General features: G+C 41.7%; 1 pseudogene; it reads left to right on the forward strand.

Moving 5' to 3' along the window:
- Window positions 1-14,182: 14,182 nt before the first annotated feature.
- On the forward strand, window positions 14,183-15,400 carry LOC148873572 (9-cis-epoxycarotenoid dioxygenase NCED1, chloroplastic-like; annotated as a pseudogene).
- Window positions 15,401-22,707: the final 7,307 nt, after the last annotated feature.

Consider the following 22,707-nt stretch of genomic DNA (forward strand, 5'->3'; position numbering starts at 1 on the left):
AGTAGCAATGCCTCGATAATGCAAACCTACACATATATGCCAAACGAATTACTAACCCACACACCCACAACAAAAAACAAAATGAATAGAATGTATATCTGGGGACAAGGGTTTTTTCTTGAGCTACTTTATTTAATTACTTAATATGTCTTTTCTTTTCTTTTTTTTTTTAACAGTGTAACATTCATTAAGAACCAAATGGAGGGGGTGTACTTCAGAGTATGTACAAAAAACAAAAAAGCTACTGAGTTTTGTTGAGCAGGTGGGCCAAAATCCAAGGAACCATTTCTTGGTTAAAAGCCCATCCTATTGGCATTTCTTCAATCACCCTCCACCACAAAGGGGGCAGAGTGAATGGTTCTAGCCATCCTTGAGCGGTTAAACCCATATAAAGAGCTCTAACCTTGGCTTAACCCACGTCTGTAATGCCAATAGGTCCACTATAAGCCTACAGTACTGTTCTAGCAGAGTTTGTTATGAGAACACCCACTCCTGCCACCCCCTACCATCTGAAATTTTTGTGCAACTTCCATCAAAGTTTAGTAGGATTTTTGGACTTGTCCAAGGAGATAATTAGGTGAGAACAAAAGAACAATCCAAGAAGAGAGGAGGATACAGCTTAGATTCCTATTAAAGTACTGTCATGTAGGGGCCCATTTAATGAGCGCTAGGGCTGATAGAATATTTGATTCCTTTGTTGGTAGGCCCTCAGACTTTCTAAGGGGTTAGATCATTCACTAAATGCATCAAGAAGGCCAGGACTTATGCCATGTTTTATATCCTATATTTGGCAATCAGGATCGTCTTGAGGAGCTACTTGTCTTCCAGTACAATCATTTTGAAGGCCAACAACAAATAAAATCTTTCATTCCTTTACTGGTAGGCCCTCAGAATTTCTAAGGAGTTAGGCCATTCACTAAGTGCATCAGGAGGGATAGGACTGATTCCAAGTGTTATAACTAGTGCTTGGTAAACATTGGTTGGATCATCTAAAGGTGACACAAACCCCTTTTACTTGCTCCAGCCGCTAAACTACCAAATCCCGGTGTTACATGATTGTTGATGCCTGCAATATCATCTAATCCATAAGCCTTAGGTAGTAATGGTAAGATCTGGTAGTAGACAAAAAATTTTGCATTTACCCATAAAAAATGGTCACACACCAAAAGGCAGAGCTCCTATACATATTAATTATCGATCTGTTGAAGGGATATCTTTGGGAAGTTCCCACAAGAAGAAGAGATGAAAGAGTGTCCATAGACATGGAGGTCACAGCAAAATCCACTACCTCCATTTTTAAACATCACAGGGACTAAAGAAATTCAGGCGCACACACAATTCTGCTTATAGAGTTCTGTTTGATCTTAGCTTTGACATGGTAATGGGCCTAATTTGTGTTGTGTTTGGGTGATTAGAAATCAATCCTTTTGACCAGGTAATGGACCTAGAAAACTCAGATTAAGCAAATCTGAAATTGATGGGAGATCAATTTGTGTGGCATCTAATGAATGCAGTTTGAAATCAGATCTCTGTATGACAAAACTTGGACAACCAAACAAAGTAATCCCACCCAAAACAGTTATTGGATCTGTTGTCGGATCTCTCTATGACAAAACTTGGACACCAAAAAAAATTAAATCCCACCCAGGAAAATAAAAAGACAGATACACCCATGCATGGAAAGCTTTTGAAAAGGTTAATCTGATAAGAATACATTAGTATTTGCATGGGTTAAAGCAGGATGGATTTCTTACCCTTGAAGATAGCAAAACTATAACAGGGAGAGTTTCAGAGGCACTAGTTAGTACCATCAACAGGAATGTTCATTCCAATTGGAAATTCGAGAAATACAAAAATGTGGTATGAATGAAATGGAAAAACAGCATACTTTGGGTGGAAGTAATAACAAATGATTTAACTAGTATTTGGTTTGAAGAGAAATAAGAGAGAAGCTGATGACTTACGACCCTGGAATATTATGTAATAACAAATGATTTAAGTTGTATTTGGTTTGGTGAAAAATGATTTAAGTTGTATTGGGAGGAAGTAATAACAAATGATTTAAGACGCATGGATATTATGGCCACCTCCACAACAGGCAAACCTTGTCTTCCAAAAATGACAACAGTTAGGGACGCCGACATTCTACAACAAACACACACCTATGCTGCTTCCGAATCTGTATCACTTCCGAGTCTCCTTTGCATGCCCACGGCATTCACCTATCAAAAATATCTAATCAGAAACAGATGGAGAAGAAATAGTTTAAAAGTGACTATAGAAGAAATGGGTTAGAGTGACTCATTCTGGACTCTAGCATTTGCGATGCCATGGCTGATTACTTCTCCAATTCGAACACTTGAATCAACTCCAATTAGAACACTTGTACAACAAACTCATACCTGTGCCGCTTCCGCATCCATATCACTTTCGAGTCTCCTTTGCGCGCCCACGACATTCACCTGTTAAGAATATCTAATCAGAAGCAAGTGGAGAATAAATTGTTTAGAAGTGAAGATAGAAGAAATGGGTTAGAGTGGCTCATTCTGGACTGTAGCATATGCGAGGCCCCTGCTGAATATTGCTCCAATTGGAATGCTTGAGTCAGCTCCACTGACACAATCTCCAGCAATTGGCAATGCCTGAAGATGCCAAGAAAAGTATTAAAAATTTAAGAAAAGTTACAAGCACAAAAACGGCTACAAAGCAATGGCATCCCCTAAAAAAAGTTTCAGCATATACAAGCAACGCTGGCTTACACAATCGCATTCATTTTGATACCACAATTGACAATACGAACCCATTAGAATGCTCCCGTAATGACAAGGCCGAAATTGCGTTAGAAGAATTTATTAATTCGTGCCAATCCAAAATCAACTTCACACGAACATGGTTTCAAATGTCGCGAAATGTCGCCAATGTCACCTGACATATGTTGGTGTCGAGGCTTAGCAAAATAAAAATGAGTTGTAACATAAATATTACATTATTTCGGTAGACACCAAGTCGGTCCAAAAAAAAAAAAATCTTTCCTAATATGTCGACAGGCATGTTGACTAATGTACAAGAAAAAGAATATGGTTTCACATCTAATAGAAAAAGAGAAAAAAAGAGAGAAAAAAGCATCCGCATGATACATAACATAATTTCATACACAAAGAATCACATACATGCTTAAAAAAATAAAAAACAAGGGGACAACATGTTACAGACATAGAGAATCATCTTACAGATTTTAAGCTTATAAGAAGAAGAGAAAGAAGGGTTTCATACTTCATAGAAGAAGGGGTTTTTTGTTCCCTTACCTGGAGGCTGGAACGAGGAATCGAGGCTAGGTTTTGGTCTTCTAGAGGCTGCATCAGCAACCAGTTGGAGTTGGAGTCTTGGAGACTTGGAGGCTGAAGTTGGAGTTGGAGTATTGGAGACTTGGAGGCTGAAGTTGGAGTTAGAGTCTTGAGCAACCGAGCAAGTGAGATATAGCCACTTTTCATCTCAGGTTTCTCAGCCATTCTTGAACTCAGGTAAGACAGTAAGAGCATACCCTTTTCCAGATTTTTTAAGAGTATAAAAAAAGAAAGAAAAAAACTTGAGGCTGAACTTCCGCTGGAAGCCTGGAACTTGCAGTAGATCAAGTTCTAGGTTTCGCAGATGTGATTTGTGAAGGACAGAAGGACCGAAGGTTGAAGATTTTGAAGTTGAAGCAGAGCTCCCTGAGAGTGTTCTCAGATTTACAGTTTCCCTCTTTTGAATGAATTACATTCTAAACATTAAGAACTTAAGATACTTAGAGTGGCTCATTTTGGATTCTAGCGTATGCAAGGCCATGATTGATTACTGCTCCAATTTGAATGCTTGAATCAACTTCACTGATGCAATCTCCGACAATTGGAAATCCATGAAGATGCCAAGAGGAGTATTAAAAAATTAAGAAACATTACAAGCACATCAACGACAATAAAACAATGGAATCCCTTAAAAAAAGTTTCAGCAAATACAAGCATCGCTGGCTTACACAATCATAGTCATTTTGATACCAAAATTGGCAATGCGAACACATTAGAATGCTCCTACAATGACTAGGCCAAAATTGAGTTAGAAGAATTTATTAATTAGTGTGAGTCCAAAATCAACTTTGCACGACGGAATCATATGCTTCAATAAAAAATGTTTGAACATCAAGTTCGGGTTTGAAAGGTCCTTACCTGGACGTGCAAGGCAAGTCCCATTGAAAGGGCTGTCAACGGTTCGGTCTACCTGATTGGCCTGAATAGGCCTAACCATTTATAATGGTTATGGTTCCATGATTATGTTGAACCAAACAATTGCATCAGTTCCAGTTCTCACCCCTCCCAAATCGATTCAAGCTCAAAACCGATTATTTTGTTAACCATATATAATAATATTTCCTTCATTTTCTTATAGTTTTCTCTTATCATAGGTTTAAAGTGTCAAATCTGATAGATAGATAAATAATTGTGTTTAAATTTTAATATATAAATAATTTAGGATTTTTCTATCAATTTTATTAACCATATATGATTAAGGTTTAAATTTTAGTTTGTGATTATAATAAGAGAAGTGGTTTCTTTTAAGTTTAAATGGTTAAGTTTTTAACCTATGTTATTGTTTCAACCTAGATTTTAAGTTAAAATTTACGGTTCTGGGTTTATGATTTTGTCCAAAATAATGATCAGTTCGGGAGTGTTCCACCTAGACTGGAACCGGATCCCACCCGTTGACTGCCCTATCTTGAATGGCAGCCAATTTCCTATTGCACCACCCAAAGCTTGAAGAGAAATAGTCAGCCACGTATACTACGAAATTAAAATAAAACAGAAGTCAATTAAGAATGGTAAGGCGCAGGAGTCGCAAGCTCTTCCCCAAAAGTAGCAATGCCTCGAACAATCCAAAACTACACATATAACTCGAGCAAATTAGTAACCCATACACCCACAAGAGAACACCAAATGAATAGAATGCATATCTAGGGACAAGGATTATATTTTGAAAAGTGGTAACTTTTTAATAACCAAAAGGTGGGGGTGTGCATGAGAGTATTTACAAAAAACAGAGGGCCTAGAAAAGACAAAAAATTACAATGGAAATGTGTAAGCACTATACAATGAAGCCCTACCACCCCTGATTTTCCTAAACAATCAATCATATTCAGTTCCCTAGAAACACATCTAAAAGAACAAAAAGCTATTGAGTTTTGTTGAGCAGGTGGGCCAAAATCCAAGGAACCCCTTCTTAGTTAGCAGCCCATCCTATGGCATTTCTTCAATCACCCTCCACCACAAAGGGGGTAGAGTGAATAGTTCTAGCCATCCTTGAGCGGTTAAACCCTTAAAAATGCTCTGACTTTAGCTTCAACCATGTCTGTAATGCCAATAAGTCCACTATAAGCCCACAATACTGTCCCAGAAGAATTGATTATGAGAACACCCATCGCTGCCACCCCGTACCATCTGAAATTATTCTGCAACTTCCATCAAAGTTTAGCAGGAATTTTGAACTTGTCCTTGGAGATAACTAGGTCAGAACAAAGGAATAAACCTAAAAGAGAGGAAGATACAGCTTAGATTCCTATTAAAGTACCTACATGTGAGGGTCCATTGAATTAGGGTTAGGGCTGATAGAATATTTGATTCCTTTGTTGGTAGGCCCTCGGACTTTCAAAGGTGTTAGGCCTTTCACTAAGTTCATCAGGAGGGCCAAGATTGATGCCAAGTGTTATATCCTGTCTTTGGCAATCAGGGTTGGATCATCTTGAGGAACTACTTGTCTTCTAGTACAATCATTTTGAAGGCCAACAACAAATAAAATATTTGATTCCTTTGCTGGTAAGCCCTCAGAATTTCTAAGGAGTTAGGCCTTTCACTAAGTGCATTAGGAGGGCTATGACTGATGCCAAGTGTTATAACTTGTCTTTGGCAATCATGGGTTGGATCATCTAGAGGCGACACAATCCCCTTTTTACTTGCTCCAGCTGCTAAACTACCAAATCCCAGTGTTACATGATTGTTGATGCCTTCAATATCATCTAATCCATAAGCCCTAGGTAGCGATGGTGCGATCTTGTACATATTAATTATCGACTCAGTTGAAGGGATCTCTTTGGGAAGTTCCCACAAGAAGAAGAGATGAAAGAGTGTCCATAGATTTGGAGGACTAAAGACATTCTGGTGCACACACAATTCAGCTTTTAGACTTCTGTTTGATCTTAGCTTTGACATGGTAATGGACCTAGAAAACTCAGATTAAGCAAATCTGAAATTGATCAATTTGTGTGGCATCTAATGAAAGCAGTTTGAAATCAGATCTGTGATGAGATCTCTATATGACAAAACTTGGACAACCAAACAAATAAATTCTACCGAAAACTGTTATTAGATCTGTTATCGGATCTCTGTATGACAAAACTTGGACACAAACAAATTAAATCCCACCCAAGAAACTAAAAAGACAGATGCACCCATGCGTGGAAAGCTTTTGAAAAGGTTAATCTGGTAAGAATACATTAGTATTTGCATGGGTTAGACCAGGATGGATTTCTTACCCTTGAAGATAGCAAAGTTATAACAGGGATAGTTTCAGAGGCTCTGGTCAGTACCATCAACAGGAATGTTCATTCCAATTAGAAATTCAAGAAATACAATAATGCGGTATGAATGAAATGGAAAAACATGATACATTGGGTGGAAGTAATAACAAATGATTTGTGTTGTATTTGGTTTGATGAAAAATAAAAGAGAAACAGAAAGTTGATATATAGTTTGTATCAACTTAGGCTGTTGTGCATTAATGAAGTTTGTTTGAACAAGAGAATGTGTGACCATGATCCATTTTTTTCCATTCTCTGTACAACTACTAAATTTCGGAGGCACTAGATTTGTAGGTAAATTTCGAAGGTGTATTTCAGAGGCACTAGATTTTTTTTTGCTAAAACTCCCATGTCAGTCCAACATCTCTTTACTGCTTGGGGTTGGGGGTCAGTATAGTATTCTTGATCGTTGAATAAAATGAGCATAATATGGAAAGGGTTTCCTTTGTCAAAGCAATAAAATATCAACATAACAGATTGAGAAAGTAAATAACACTTATCCCCTAACTTATGCAGCCTTCATCTTCCTATCTAACTTGGAAGTTGGAACCAACCTAGCTACCCATATTATTAAGCTGACCCAGGCAAGAAGCTTTCACCAAATACCAAATGCTTAACAAAGTTCCCATCTTCTATCTTATCTTAATAAGCCTAATTTTGTTGGATAATTAGATTCAATAAGCAAATTAATAACATCAAAGAGTTGCAATACATAACTATGCACACCAACTGGTTAGTTGTTGGAATCTAATGGAGAAAGGCCCAATTAAATATTTCTTAACATTCCATTCATCTTCTTCCTGCTCTCTACAAGTAAAAGAAAGGTCAAGAAGAACCCCCAACAACATAAAAATGTAGATAACAAGGTTGATATATATTAAATATTTATGGGTCCAATATGAAGTTGTTTTTAACTTCTCCATCTATCTACCTTTTCTTGACTTGACCAATTCAGACATTACCATATTCCAGCCAGCAGCATAAAAACCCACAGATGCCACTAACCTAGGAGGTATTTGGCAAGCCTTTTTAAGAAGATTTTCCAAAAGCTCGAGATCTCAAAAGACTGATGAGCTTTTACAGGTAGATCCTCGATCCTCAAAGACCAAAGACTGTTTGATTGCAAACTTTTTAAAGATCTTTATTTGACAAGCATACTTATTAGTTACTCTTACATACATGTTAAATGTCATGTATGGGACCCAATAACACATTCAAACATAAAAATATTATTTGCGGGTCTCATTTACTCATTTACCTATGCAAAATATTTAAATGGGCCCTAGTTACACATTCACCTATAAAAAAAAACTAATTGGACATTAAAGGGGTAACTGGGTACGGGGAAAGTTTGTAAGATACAAGTTCCAAGAACAAATCATATTTAAATTATCAGTCTGACAACAGTTGTAGGGGTTCTTCTTTCTGGCCAGATTTAGTTGTAAACCAAGGTACGTCACCCTACCTAAATATCAAATCCACAGTCAAAAGGCGGAGCTCCTGTACATATGAATTATCGACTCAGTTGAAGGGACCTCTTTGGGAAGTTCCCACAAGAAGAAGAGATGAAAGAGTATCACTCTTGCTGTCAGAATGGGTTCTCGGACCCTTTTAACTCCAGGCCAACGCCTTCGGTAAAGGAAATCAAGATCGTATCGAATTGGATACTCTTAACGATTAAATTGGATACTCGTCGATCTCAAATCGGATCCTGTAAACGTTAATAAACTAAAAAATGACGTTAATATTATATGCCATCACCAAATACAAAGATGTGGAGCATTAAACCTAGTTGTATTAAACGAAAATAAAATAATAGAAATTATAGGCAAATGAAAAAATCCAATTAGTTGACAAAAATATAAGATGATCTATATTGAAAGTTAATATAGTGTAAGAAAATTTCTACTAATTTTATGACAATTTTTGGTAAATTTATACTAATTTTATGATCTATTTTATCAATTCTTGGTAATTTATTAATAGTTTCAGGACATTTCTACTATTTTGTAATAATTTGTGGTCAATATCTACTAAATTTTTATACTAATTATATGATAACTTATTGGTAATTTATTGTATTTTCTAGAAATAACAGGTTATTTTTGACAAAGTTCTACTAATTTCTAGCATTTTCTAATATATAATTATATTTTTCAGTGTTTTCAAACCGGACCAGACCAAACGGTCAGACCAAAAACCAGGAAATTGTCACCTGATTGGTTTTGTTTCACCCTAAAAAACGATTTAGGGTTTTTTGCTGTTTTTTGTTTTTTTGTTTTTTTTTGGTCAGAATGGGTTGTCTATTCAGGCCGAGCGGTATTAATATTTTCAGATATTATTAAATTGATAATATTTTTATAAATTGTAGAACTTTTACAAATAATAATAACTACTAATTGCTATTAATATTTTCAAACTTAAATAATTACTATTAATATCAACATATTATAAAAAATTAAATAATATCAGATATTATCAAAGGATTATTAATATCATTATCAATATTGTTATTAAAAATTATTATCATGAATATTTTTTATTAATTTTATTAATTATTAATCATTACTGTTAATTAATAATTATTAATTACTATTTCAATACTTGTAATAGAAAATAAAAATATTGTAGTAAATAATTTTGAGTGGATATAAAAAATTATCATAAATCAATATTCATTTTCTATTAATCATGTAAATATTAATTCTAATATGAATTATCATTATCAATAATTATTAGATATATTAATGTAATATTAATTATCATTAATTATCTGGATTCAATTGTTGGTTTTTTGAATAATATTAATTATAGGAAATGATTAATTTTAATAACCATTTTGATCATTTTTATATTGATTGATTAATTAAATAATTAGTGTAGGTAATTTTCCATAATTTAAAAAAAGTAATATAATGATGGCTTTGTTAATAATATTTTTCTAAAAATTATTCAAAAATTATGGTAAATTGTTCATGTTAAATGTCAAACTGACCAAACCGACCCAACCCAACCTAAGTTGGTCATTTTTTCAAAACCACCGGTTAGTTTCGGTTTGTATGAGAAAATAAACTGACAACTCAATTTAGTTTATGAAAACTGAAACCGAACCGAATCAATACTTTGTTTAAGTAATTACTAATTAGTCCCTACCCTATATGTTAAATGTTGATATATTTTATTTGTGTTTTGTTTGAACTTTGAAAAAAATGGTTATTTATAATAAAAACAAAAAACACCAAAGCAATACAAATATAATATAATGGTACAATATTTAATTCATTTTTGTATAAAGTTAAATATATAGACAAAAAAAATTCAGTTTTGCATAAAAAAACTAATCGAATTAAATATATATTTTGATTTTGCATAACAACTAAAAAGAAATAAACTTGACAAGTATGGTCAAGCCATTGTTAATTGGGCCTGAGTTGATAGAATGACAAGTTGGTCGGGCCTGAGTTGTTTGGACTTAGAAAACGGCCTAGACTGATTGGCTAGACTGAATATAACTAATGTAGATGTGGATATGGATTCAGATCCGGTTTGAATTGTCCAAACCCAATGCAATATCTCCTTCCTCACTCATTTTTTAGCTACAGTGGTCATTCGACAAGGCAATCACAATAGCAAAACAAACTGGTATTTTAAACAAAAAAACACATTTTTTACAATGTTTTAGCTCGTAAAGATACCCAAAGGTTGTGTTGGCCAATATTTTCATGAAAAAAATCCCAAAATATGAAGTTTTTTGTTCAGCTATGGTGGTTGTTTTCCATAGTAACTTGGCTGCCAAATATTGCCCAAATAATGGGTCACCCATTATTTGTACCAAACGATTTTAAATTGGTGCAAAGAAATACCTCAAAGTTTGTATTTTCTTAATAATTAGGGAAAATTCCTAATCTGTACCTTGTACTTTGGCTCAATTGACAATTTGGTCCCTGAGCTTTAAAATGCGACATCAGTATCCAAACTTTCAAAATGTGACAATCTAGTACCTGCCTTTAATCAGTCTGTTAATTAGCCGTTAAGTGACATTTGAAAAGTCAAAAATTCCCTAAGAATGCTATTTAATTCTCTTTATCAACCATCCAAGCATTGACAATAAAATGAAAAGTCCTAAATTCTAGATTTTTCTAAACTGGCACTAACTTTTTTGAATAGAAGAGGTTAGGATTTGGGAATGTTCAGTTTTTTGTTAATGTTTGGATGGTTGATAAAGAGAATTAGATGTTTGTTAATGTTTGTTAATGTTCAGTTTTTTGTTAACTTTTCAAATGCCACTTAATGGATAATTAACAGATTGGTTAATGGTAGGTACTCGATTGTCACATTTTGAAAGTTTGGGGACCAAATTGTTGCTCGAGCCGTAGTCCAATGTATATATTGATCAGGAATTTTCCCTAATAATTAAGAGAGGAGACCAAGGTGTTGCAACGTGAGTGAACCAGCTCCGCCCTTGCTTCGTGGTGAACAAATCCACCCTACTTTTTAATCCAAAATGGTGAGGGGGAAGATGGGAAGAAAAAAATGATGAGAGAAGAGGAATATAAAGAGTAAATGTTGCTTATTTTGTCCAAAACAATAAGGGACAATCGTGATTGGCATTAGTTTCCTATTGGATCATGATTTACAATCGTGAAAGATTTTGTTTCTAAATTTTTAGGGCAGAATTTCTGCCGCAGAAAAGAAAAATATTGCCATGCTGAGGCGCCAACTCCATAGGCTTTGAAAGTGAATAATGTAGATCCTCTAAAATGTAGAATTGTGGTAAGGGAGCAAAGAGAGGTCAATCATCATTATTTTAATATATACTTATAGAATTTGTTACAAAAATATTTAATAAGATTGATTGAACATTTTAGGGGTAATTTTGGTCATGTAAAATACTTAAATGCTTATATAGACAACTTCTATTGGTGCATAGAGCCTTAGACCTGTTCATGGGCCGGGTAGCTCAATGAGCCAGCCCGGCCAGGACCGATCTAAGTCGGGCTTGGACAGGATTTCAGGCCCATGGGCTTAGGCTTGGGCCTAGAATATCGGGCCCCACCTTTTTTCGAGCTGGGCTCAAAAATTCTAAAAGAAGCCTGGCTTGAGCCCAAGCCTGACTTAATAATGTATTATATGATAAAAATATATTTTATGTAATAACAAGCATATATATAGTTTTTCTTTATTTTTCTTCTTTTTTGTATTCAAGTAATAATGAGATCTTTCATTATTTTTTAGGTTTTGAGGTCTTTTAATATAAACAAAATAGTTTTTAATTGAATTAAAAAGGAAAAAAAATATTCTTTTCCTAATTTTTGGCCAGGCTTGGGCTCGGGCCTGAGCATATTCTGTTAATGTAGAGGCAAAGCCTGGCATGCGAACAAGTCTATGCTCACCAATGGTGGCCTAACATAAATCTAACATAAGGTGAGTCATGGACAATAAAACTCACCCATGAGGGACTCTCTAGAGATTTTGAAGTGTCATGGTGAGTTTAAGAGAAATGTGAAAAAGTCATGGTGAATTAAGGACTAACACTTTTGACTCCAATCCATCTGACCCACCCATCTATCATGTGGGCCAATATGGGTCAAGCAACCCATTGGTTCAAGAGAAAAGTGTCAGAGTGGTTTGGGTTAAGGCTACCCATAAGGTTGGACCGATTGGTCATAAGTCATGATAGGTTTGGTAAAGTCATCTAAGCTTGGGGTCTATGCTCCTACTGTTGATTTTGCTAATTCCCTATTTTAGTGGCTTGAATCATGTCTTAAACCTTGCTCAGAGTATCTTTGATGACAATTTTTTTCTCCAGCAACTTTCCTCTTTTTACTCTCTCCTTGCAATTGGTAAACAATAAGAACTGATTGAATGGATCATAGAAATTTAGGTGCAGGTGATCTGGGTAAATATGGATTCTAAAAGTGAGGCTATAGTATTGGGAACACATAGGGCTTTAGCACATGATTCATGAGTTATTCGTCGGGAGATCAGTGCATGCTGAATTAGTTGCCTACATCGAGTGGATGGTATTTGATGAGGGCGGATTTGGCCCTCCAGTGAAATTGTGACACCTGGCACCTCATGCAAGCCAAGTGCAGCTTCTTGACAACTGGGCAGCTCGGGCAGCTCGGCATAGCTCGCCATAGGCAGTTCGATAGGGTTTGCCATAGCTCGCCATAGACAGCTCAGCATAACTTACCACAAGCAGCTCGACAGAGCTCGCCACAAGCAACTTGACATAGCTTAGGGAGCTCGGCATAGCTCCCCCCCTAGGCAACTCACCATAGGCAGCTTGCCACTTGCAGGGTAGCTCGGTATAGAAGAGCAGTTCGGCATATCGCAGGAAGATCTCCTACCTGACAACCATACCTGACAGATCCGGAGACCTGCGCCCACGTCTCTCGCCAGGCGGCCCCATGCCTGCCAGCCCTGAGAGCTGTCCCATGCTTGGTAGAGCCGTACTCTGCAACAGCTGCCTGCACCCACCACCTCAACTCTGGTAGTGATGGTTGCGGTAGAGAGACAGAGGCGGTTATGCCTGACTTGATAGAGGCTGTTACGCCTGATTTGATAGGACACCACTATATAAGGATTCCGACCCCCAAAGACAAAGGGAGGGGAAAAAATGGAGGTAATCCCTGCTCTCTAGCTCTCTCATTTCTCCAATATCATCTTCAAGCTCTCTACAATCATAGTGTTAATTTAAGCATTGGAGAGTCCCTGCCGGGTAAATACCCCCAAGTCCTCTGATTCAGTTCTCGCAGGTTCCTCAACTCCTGCCGCCAACAAAGAGGAGCAAAAGATGGAGTTCTCATAGGTCCCTCAGCTCCCGCCGCCTACAAAGGAGGGAAGATCACCTCATGCAAAGGGCGGACGGGTTGCGCTACACTAGGGAGCTCCACCATCCTCTGAGTCGTAGGCCGCTTAGGAGCAGGTTAGATGACGAGTCCACCATGGCGGTTCGCCATCTGGGAGCTCAACATAGCTCTCCCCCAGGCAGTTCGCTATTAGGGAGCTCGGCATAGCTCTCCCCCAGGCAGTTCGCCAACAGGGAGCTCGACATAGCTCTCCCCCAGGCAGTTTGCCACTAGGGAGATCCACCATCCTCACCTAGGAGTAGGTCAGATGACGAAGTACTTAGCAAAAAAAATTGATACGTAACCAGAACCAGTTACATCAGTATTGGTGTAATTGGTGAAGTGGTGACATCAACTCTATTAGTCCAACGATAGCATTAGAGGCAATTGACGTTTCTGACAACAATTTATGTCAAATTTGGGAGATCATATCAGCCCTACATGCACATCTGTGGGAACATCTTCTGTACTTGTCACTACTTGTCACCGGCAGATGTTCTAGTATACAGTTTGGATGTGCTGTGCGGAGCAGCTTTGGCAGCTGGCATGAAACAGGGTCCGATGATAGAGGGATCGATGGTTGTCCAATCTATCTATCTACTTATCTATCTATCTATATTAAAGCGGGATGGGTCTTCATTAAGGCAACTGGCGTTCTTTAATGAAAAGTGTGCGCATGTAAAATAATTTTTTCTGTGCGAAAATAGCGAGATGGGCCTTCCCTATGACGAAACCAAAACTTGGATCTGTCCAAAAGGATTGTGGTCCACCTGTCCTATTCCTCGATTGCATTCAACGTGTACACGTTCGTAACGGCGCCACTCACCTGTTCGAGCCCGTTGTTGGTCACCATTTCTTCGATGGTGATAGCATGGTTCACGCTGCTAGCATTCACAACGGCTTTGCTTAGCTACACTTGCTGCTTCATTGAAATGCAGCGTTTCGTTCAGGAACAAGCCCTTGGCCGGCAGACCTGTCTTTCCAAAGGCCATTGGTGACCTTCATGGCCACTCTGGTATTGCTCGGCTCCTTCTCTTCTATGCCAAAGTACATTTCGGGATTGTCAATCACGCCCAGGGAACTGGAGTTGGCAACGCTGGCCTTGTTTATTTTAACCATTGTCTTCTTGCCATGTCCGAAGACGATTTCCCTTACCAAGTTCGTATCACTCCCTCCAGTGACCTTGAGACAGTCGGCCGCTACAACTTCCAGGGTCAGCTTTGGTCCGCCATGATTGCTCACCCCAAGCTCGACCCAGTCTCAGGAAAGCTCTTTGATCTATTCTACGGTGCCGTTCAGAAGCCATACCTTAAGTACTACAGCTTCTCCCCAAATGGCCAGAAGTCACCTAACATCGAGATTCCTGTTGATGAGCTCACCGTGATGCATGACATCGCAATCACCAACAGGTTTGTGGTGATACCCAATCAGCAGGTGGTGTTCAAGCTCTAGAAGATGATCCGAGGTGGCTCTCTGGTCGTCTACGACAAGAACAAGAACGTTGTTGACGCTTCAGAGATCAGATGGGTCGAAGCGCCCGATTGCTTCTTCTTCCACCTCTGGAACGTTTGGGAGGATCCCGAGACCAATGAAGTCGTTGTCATCGGTTCCTGCATGACCCCACTGATCTCCCTATTCAACGAATGCGAAGAGGGTCTGAAGAGCGTTCTCTCAGAGATTTGTCTCAATCTAAGGACCGTAAGTCCACTCGTCGATTGACTCCCCAAAATTGAATTTGGAAGCCGGAATGGTGCCGCCAAACACATCAGCATGAGCATAACACGATGACCCAAGTTCTTCCCTGATTTGAAATATTGCGCCGCCGAAACCATACTCTCCATGGTAAAGAAATGCTCTCTTATATAGAGTGAAAATGGATATTTCATAGTTTTTAGAATTCATAACAATATTCTTTGCCTTTAGAGTTGAGAAGAAAGAAAAGTTTATTATTACCAATTGATGGAGGATGATTTGACCCGACCTCTTGAGACAATGACACGTGGACCTGACTCATAACGAACAACAACTCAGCACCACAGCCTAACTGTGACTAAGTAATGAGCCTGTAGGACAGTTCGCTATATCATAGCTCGCTATAGGGGGAGCTAGCTAAAACGCGAGCTCGAGGTCCCCCGAGCTACTGAAAGGCAATACTCCAAGACTACCCCAACTCGCGAGCTAGGGTAACCAGCTCGCTCCAACACTTAGGCAAAAAGACTGCCCCAAAGACAATCTCGATGAGGGTCACCTCGAAGTACCCCTGGGAGCTTGCTACAAAGTAACTCACGACAAGATAGCTCGCTGCACGACAGGTAACTCGCGACTAAGCGACGCAATGCTCTTAGGAAGCTTCTATCTAACAAGACCGTACCCATCAGACTGCGCCATGTCTCTTGACTTACGGCGCAGTCCCTACCCATTCGACAGACCGTACCCACGTCTCTCGACAGATGGTGGCGTGCCTGTCCTCCCGGGACTTATCACCCATCCAATTGGGTAGTACCCTGCAACGGTCACCTGCGCAGCCCTAGCAAGTAACGGCTGCGACAAATGCCCAGTGGCGGTTACGCCCGATTTGACAAAAACTCCCCTATAAAAGCCCCTTTGTCGAAGGGGAGAGGGATCTCTGATCTAATATGATTTTGAGTAACGGCTGCGACAGAAGCCTACTCTTAGCCTCTTTACACTCTTTACTTTCTCCCCCAGCATTCTAACTTAAGCTTTGGAGTTTTCCCGCCGGGCAAATCCCCTGGGAATCCTTCACCTTCTTCTTCTCAGGTGTTGTCCGTTGCTAGCTAGGAGACAGTTAGCAGCCAGATAGGAGTGCTCGGATCCTGCCACATCATTTGGCATCGTTTGTGGGAAACGCTTCAAAAAGCCTTCCTTTAAGCTTTTACAGTTTCCTTTTCTGAAAACTCAGCATTCATGGCTTCCTCTAGCAACACCGGACATGGTGCCAGCCAAAACGCTTCTAGGGAGCAGCCCCAACTTCCTACTGTCTATATTGGGTAGTTCACCATCCCCCTCTCCGTGGACGGAGTTCCCAGTTTGAATGTGCCTCCCACAGTGGCACCTGTGGTCGCTCCACTCCCTTTCACAGTTGGAGCAACCTTTGTTGAACCCTTGGTTGTGCCCCCAGCGGCCAACCTGAACCAGTTGGAGGACTTAATGTTGTGCATGCGAGCCATGCAAGATCAAATGCAACAATTTCAACAATTCCAACTCTATCAACAACAAGTGTTGCACCAGGTTTCCCAATACCAATATCAGTAGCAGTTTCCCTCTTTGCCTCAGGCCCAACCGTCACTTCTCCCTTGGCATCCAGCCATGACCAAGCCCTCCTACCGGAGTGAACGACCTCGCCGGGGAGAGGCCTCCCAGGCCTAGGATCCCGCCAAGAGCCAAACCTCTTCCCATAGCCAGAGGGAGAGGTCGGCCACCCCCGCCTCATAGCCTGTGGGCAAGTTGGGGCCCTCCCAGCCAACTTAGCCCGTACCACCCTGGCCTTCGCTGTTCAAGCTTTCGCTCATAGAGAATCATTTCGAGGCCCTGGCCACAAACTATAGGCAGGGCCCTTTTGGTTTAGAGCCACTACCAGTAGTCTGAGCCCGTCGAGCTCGACAACACTAAAGCATCAAGCACCAACGCAGAGCCAGCAAAGCAGCAGCGAAGATGCCAGTGAGCTCGCCGAACTGCTACCTGAGTCTCTCCCAAGCTCAAAGGAAAAGAGGAGGAATGCTCAAGTGAAGTGAAAGCTACCCCTCTCCTCTTAGTTTCTTCCCCATTATCTCCAGAACTCCTTGTTGTCCCCATGCCAAGGGACTTCAAGCTCCCTCCACTAGACAAGTATGACGGATCCTTCGATCCAAATGATCACGTGGATGCCTTCCAGTCCCAGATGCACCTGGCAAGAGCCAGTGAATCCTGCATGTCTATGGCCTTTTCACCACCTTCAAAGGGGTAGCCCGCACATGGTACCGTAACCTCGCACCTGGTTCGGTAAGAAGCTGGGCGCAGCTCATGCAAGTTTTCACCTCCCACTTCGCCACCAACAAAAGGTGTCAAAGAACTCAGGAAAGCCTCCTTGGCATAGTTCAAAAGGAAGGGGAGTCCATTCGGAGTTACATCAAACGGTTCAACGATGCTTGTTTATAGATACCCGACCTGGATCCCATAGTTCGCCTTACCGCAACCAAGCGAGGTATTTCCCACAAAGAGTTCAAGTGGCACGTAGTTGTCAATCAACCCAAGACCGTGACTGAGTACCTCAAGCTCGTGGATCGGTTCATAGGGACGGAGGAGGAAATCAACCAAAAGGGCGAGCAGGCCCTCGAGAAAAGGAAGAGGGAACCAGAGCCCCTAGCTCAGGGCAACAGCAAGAAGAAGAAGGACCAAACTCGGGGGGCAAGGCCAAATCAGCCTTTCTGAGCTCCAGCAGCAGAAAGGGACTACACACCCCTCAACTCAAAGTGGGCCAAGATCCTTAGGGCGATCAAGGACTCCCTGTACGTGAAGTGGCCACCTTGGCTGAAGGCGGACCCTAATGTTAGAAATAAAAATTTGTATTGTATCTTTCATAAAGATCACGGTCATAGCATCGGAAGTTGTAAAAACCTCCGCGATGAGATCGAACTCATCTGTCGTAGATATCTGAGAAATTTTGTACAAAGTAATAATAATAATAATAAAGTAGGTCAGCAAGGGGAGTAGGGTAGAGACGTTCCCGAGTCTAGCAGGCAAGCAGAACAGCCGCAAAAGCAGCCCCCCAAAGAGAGACCAGTTTGGGGCACCCTCCACATCATAGTTGGAGGCTCGATTGTGGCGGGTTGCACCTCAGCTGCAGCTTGTGAAGCTGCAAGGGAAGAGCAGAACCCCCCAAAGCGGCCAAGGATGGAAGATCCCATCTTCTTCATAGAAGATGACACACGCAGGGTCCACTACCCCCATGATGATGCACTCTTCATAAAGGTGAAGATCAACGACTTCGAAGTTAGGCGCGTCCTCGTCGACTCAGGCAGCTTAGTAGACATCATCTTCAAAGCAGCCTTCGACCAACTGTAGCTCCAGGAGAGCGACCTAAAGCCCGCGAACACTCCCCTAGTAGGCTTCAGCGGAGAGGAAGTTAGGCCCCTGGGAAGGATTACAGTACCCGTGGAGGTCGGCACTTGGCCTAGCATAGTGAAGCTCATAGTGAGGCTCAACCACGATCTCCTAGTGGTCGCAACCCCCTCCCCGTATAACACCATAGTAGGTCGGTCGATTACCTATGCCTTACGGGCTGTGGTGTCCACCTACTACTTGGCCATGAAGTACCCCATGGACTTCGGAATCGGGATAGTGCGAGGTGACCAGCTTGAGTCTCACAAATCGGGATAGGCCGATGACCTCGAGCTGGAGCAACCTACGGAGCAGAGCGAGGAGCGAGCTGCACCCATAGAAGAGACCATCTCCATCCCAGCCTCGGCGGAGGACCCTGCTCGGACACTTCAGATTGGTGCTTCCATTGAGGAGCCTCTACAATCTAAACTAGTACGCTTTTTACTTGAGAATTTAGATGTTTTTGCCTGGTCCGCGACAGAAATGCCCGGCATAGACCCCAACATCATAACTCATAAGCTTAATACTAATCCTGTAGTTAGGCCCGTTAGACAGAAGAAACGCAACCTAGCCCTAGAACGGTGGAGGGCAATCGACGAGGAGGTCATGAAGCTCCTTGCAACTGATTTTATTAGGGAAGTCCATTACCCGAGCTGGGTGGCCAACCCCGTTCTGGTGAAAAAGGCTAACGGTAAATGGCACATGTGCATCGACTACACCGACCTGAATCGAGCTTTCCCAAAGGACTACTTCCCACTTCCCAAGATTGACCGTCTAGTGGACACGACCTCGGGGCATGTGTTGCTGAGCTTTCTAGATGCCTATTCGGGCTACAACCAGATCAGGATGGACCCGGTAGATGAAGAAAAGACTGCCTTCATAACCGAGCTTGGCCTATACTACTACAAGGTCATGCCCTTCGGGCTAAAAAATGCTGGGGCGACCTTTCAAAGACATGTAAATAAACTGTTTGAGCCATTGATTGGCCAAAAAGTAGAATGTTATGTAGACGACATGGTCGTCAAAACCCAGTTCTCATGCGACTTAATACAAGACTTGAATTTAGTTTTTGAAATCCTGCGTAGATTCAATATGAAGCTAAACCCGAATAAGTGTGTCTTTGGTGTCACCTCGGGTAAATTCCTGGGATACATCATAAACCGATGTGGCATTGAAGCCAATCCGGACAAAATAAAGGCCATCCTATATATGAGACCCCCCCAAAAAGTGAAGGAGGTTCAGAGGCTGAATGACCGAATAGCCGCTTTGAGTCACTTCATGTCCAAATCGGCAGATCGCTGCCTACATTTCTTTAAAGCAATTAAAATCAAAGGGTTTGAATGGACCCAAGATTGTCAGCTCACGTTTGACGAGCTCAAAAAGTACCTCGCTAGCATACCGATCTTAACCCGACCCAAAGAGGCGATGTTTTAGAGCTGTACCTCTCGGCAACTAACGAAGTGGTCGGCTCGGTACTAATAAATGAAGTAGATAGGTGCAACGACCTATCTATTATGTTAGTAAAGTGTTGTAGGGAGCAGAGACAAGATATCCAGAGATAGAAAAATTGGCCTATGCATTAGTTATTGCAGCCCGAAAGCTCCATCCGTACTTTCAAGCTCATACTGTTATCGTCCTCACCAACAAACCTCTGAGGCAAGTCCTACTCAAGCCCGAGGTCTCTGGTCGACTGATGAAGTGGGCCGTTGAGCTCAGCGAGTACGCTCTCCAATACAAGCCACAAACTGCTATTAAGGTCTAAGCCTTAGCAGACTTCGTCGCGGAGTGCACTTTCAGCTCTGAAGTCCCCAAGCCGGTCGAGCATGAGGCCCCTTGTTCGGGCAAGCCCAGAGCTCCCAGGCCGGTCAAGTCCGAGCATCGTGAGGTAGCAGCCAGTGCGGCATCTCTCTATTTAGGCCAAGCATGAACTGGGATGAGGAGCCCTGGGTCCTTCATGTAGATGGCTCCTCGAACCAGTAGGGCAGAGGAGTTGGAATAGTTCTGCACGACCCAAGTGGCATGAAACTTGAGTATGCACTACGCTTCAAGTTCGCGGCATCCAATAATGAAGTAGAGTACAAAGCATTGATAGTCGTGCTAGCTCTAGCGAATGAAATGAAAGCTAAGCATATTATCATCTGCAGCGATTCCCAGCTGGTGGTTAATCAGGTCATAGGAGAATACAAAGCTCGCGAACTGACTATGATTGCCTACTTAGCCAAAGTAAGAGAGGCTCTGCTCGATTTCCAGTCACACTTCATCAGGCAGGTCTCGTGGTCGGAGAACGCTGAGGCTGACGCCCTGTCCTGGTTAGCCAACACCAGTGATAACACCATGAGAACCGTGTACATAGAGAACCTGCCTCGGCCTAGCATTCTCGTGGGGTAGAGGAGGTCGCTCCTGTCATTCAAGCAGAGCCGAGCTGGATTGACCCGCTCGCGAGCTTCCTGCTACACGGGACCCTCCCTGCAGATCGCAATGCCGCCAAAAGGGTAGAGCGTCAGGCGGCCAAATACATCACGATAAATGGACGGCTGTACCGAAGATCCTACACGCTCCCCAAACTGCGCTTCTTGCGACCTTCCGAAGTCGAGCTCGTACTTCATGAAACTCATGAGGGCTTGTGCGGCGGACACTTGGGTGACAGGGCCCTATTGGCCAACAATGAAAGCAGACATAGCTGAGCTCGTTAGAAAGTGTGACAAGTGCTAGAAGCATGCCAATATCCACCATCAGCCCGCTACTGACCTCAAGTATCTCACTAGCCCGTGGCCTTTCGCACAATGGGGCATTGATATACTTGGACCGTTTCCACCAGCGACAGGCTAGAGGAAGTTCCTGGTGGTAGAAGTGGATTATTTCACCAAGTGGGTAGAAGTTGAACATCTCGTAACGATTACAGCCCAAAACGTCCAGAACTTCTTTTGGAAGAACATAGTGTGTCGCTTCAGGTTACCTCGGGTACTAATTTCTGACAATGGTAAGCAGCTCGAGGGCATTAAATTCCAGAACTGGTGCCAAGACATGGGGATCTAATAGAACTTCACTTCAGTCGCACACCCTCAAGCAAATGGTCAAGTAGAGGTCACGAACAGAGCTATCCTCCGCGGATTGAAGGCACGGTTAGACCGAGCTAAAGGACTATGGGCAGACGAGCTACCTAGTGTTCTATGGGCTTACCGAACCACGGAGAAGACCGTCACAGGAAAGACTCCCTTCAACCTCACCTACGACACCGAAGCAGTCATCCCAAATGAGATCTAGGTTCCCTCGCTACGACTGGAAGCATATGACAACAAGAAAAATGAAGACGAGCTATGTACCAACCTCGACCTACTCGACGAAGTAAGGGACCTCGCATATATCAAGACCGCAGCTTACCAGCAAAGGGTAGCTCGGTACTATAACGCCAGGGTCAAGAAGCGGAACCTCCGCGTCAACGACCTGGTCCTTCGCAAAGTTATGGTACCTGAGCCCAGTGTTGGCAAGCTCAGACCGAATTGGGAAGGACCTTACCGAGTGAAACGGGTGCTCGAGGAAGGAATGTTCGAGCTTGAGACCCTTGAAGGGAAACAAGTACTTCAGGCATGAAATATTGTGAACTTAAGGCAGTATTACCTGTAACTACTGAGTAGACCATGAGTCACTCTCAAAGCTCAAGGGTCAAAATGCCGAGCTAACATGACCTCGACGCAATAAGACTCAGTCACCTCTATGGCATGGGCGAACTACTGAGTAGACCATGTGTCACTCTCAAAGCCTAAGGGCCAAAATGCCGAGATAAAGCGACCTTGGTGCAATAAGACCCAGTTGCCTCCATGGCATGGGCGGACTCCAAGGGTAGACCATAAGTAACCCCCTCAGCCTAAGGGTTAAAACACCGAGCAAACTAAGACCTCGACATTGTGAAATACTTAGCCAATTCATTAATAAAGGCAAGGTATGAAATATCAGGGGCATAAGCAACTTGGGTCTGAACCCTACAAAGCATAGCTCATCTTAGTACATTGGTTGGACCAAGTAAGGAACAACCTACAAACATATAGTTCAGGCATACATGGTAATTACTCCGCGTTATACTATAAAGATGCCTCAAACACTAAGGGATAGCTCGGGATAGCGATTACCAAAATCCTACTTTGGGTATGCAGC

The sequence above is a fragment of the Nelumbo lutea genome, chromosome 1 (assembly GCF_056320005.1).
Source record: "Nelumbo lutea isolate HS-2025 chromosome 1, American lotus-T2T, whole genome shotgun sequence".
Classification (NCBI taxonomy): Eukaryota; Viridiplantae; Streptophyta; class Magnoliopsida; order Proteales; family Nelumbonaceae; genus Nelumbo; species Nelumbo lutea.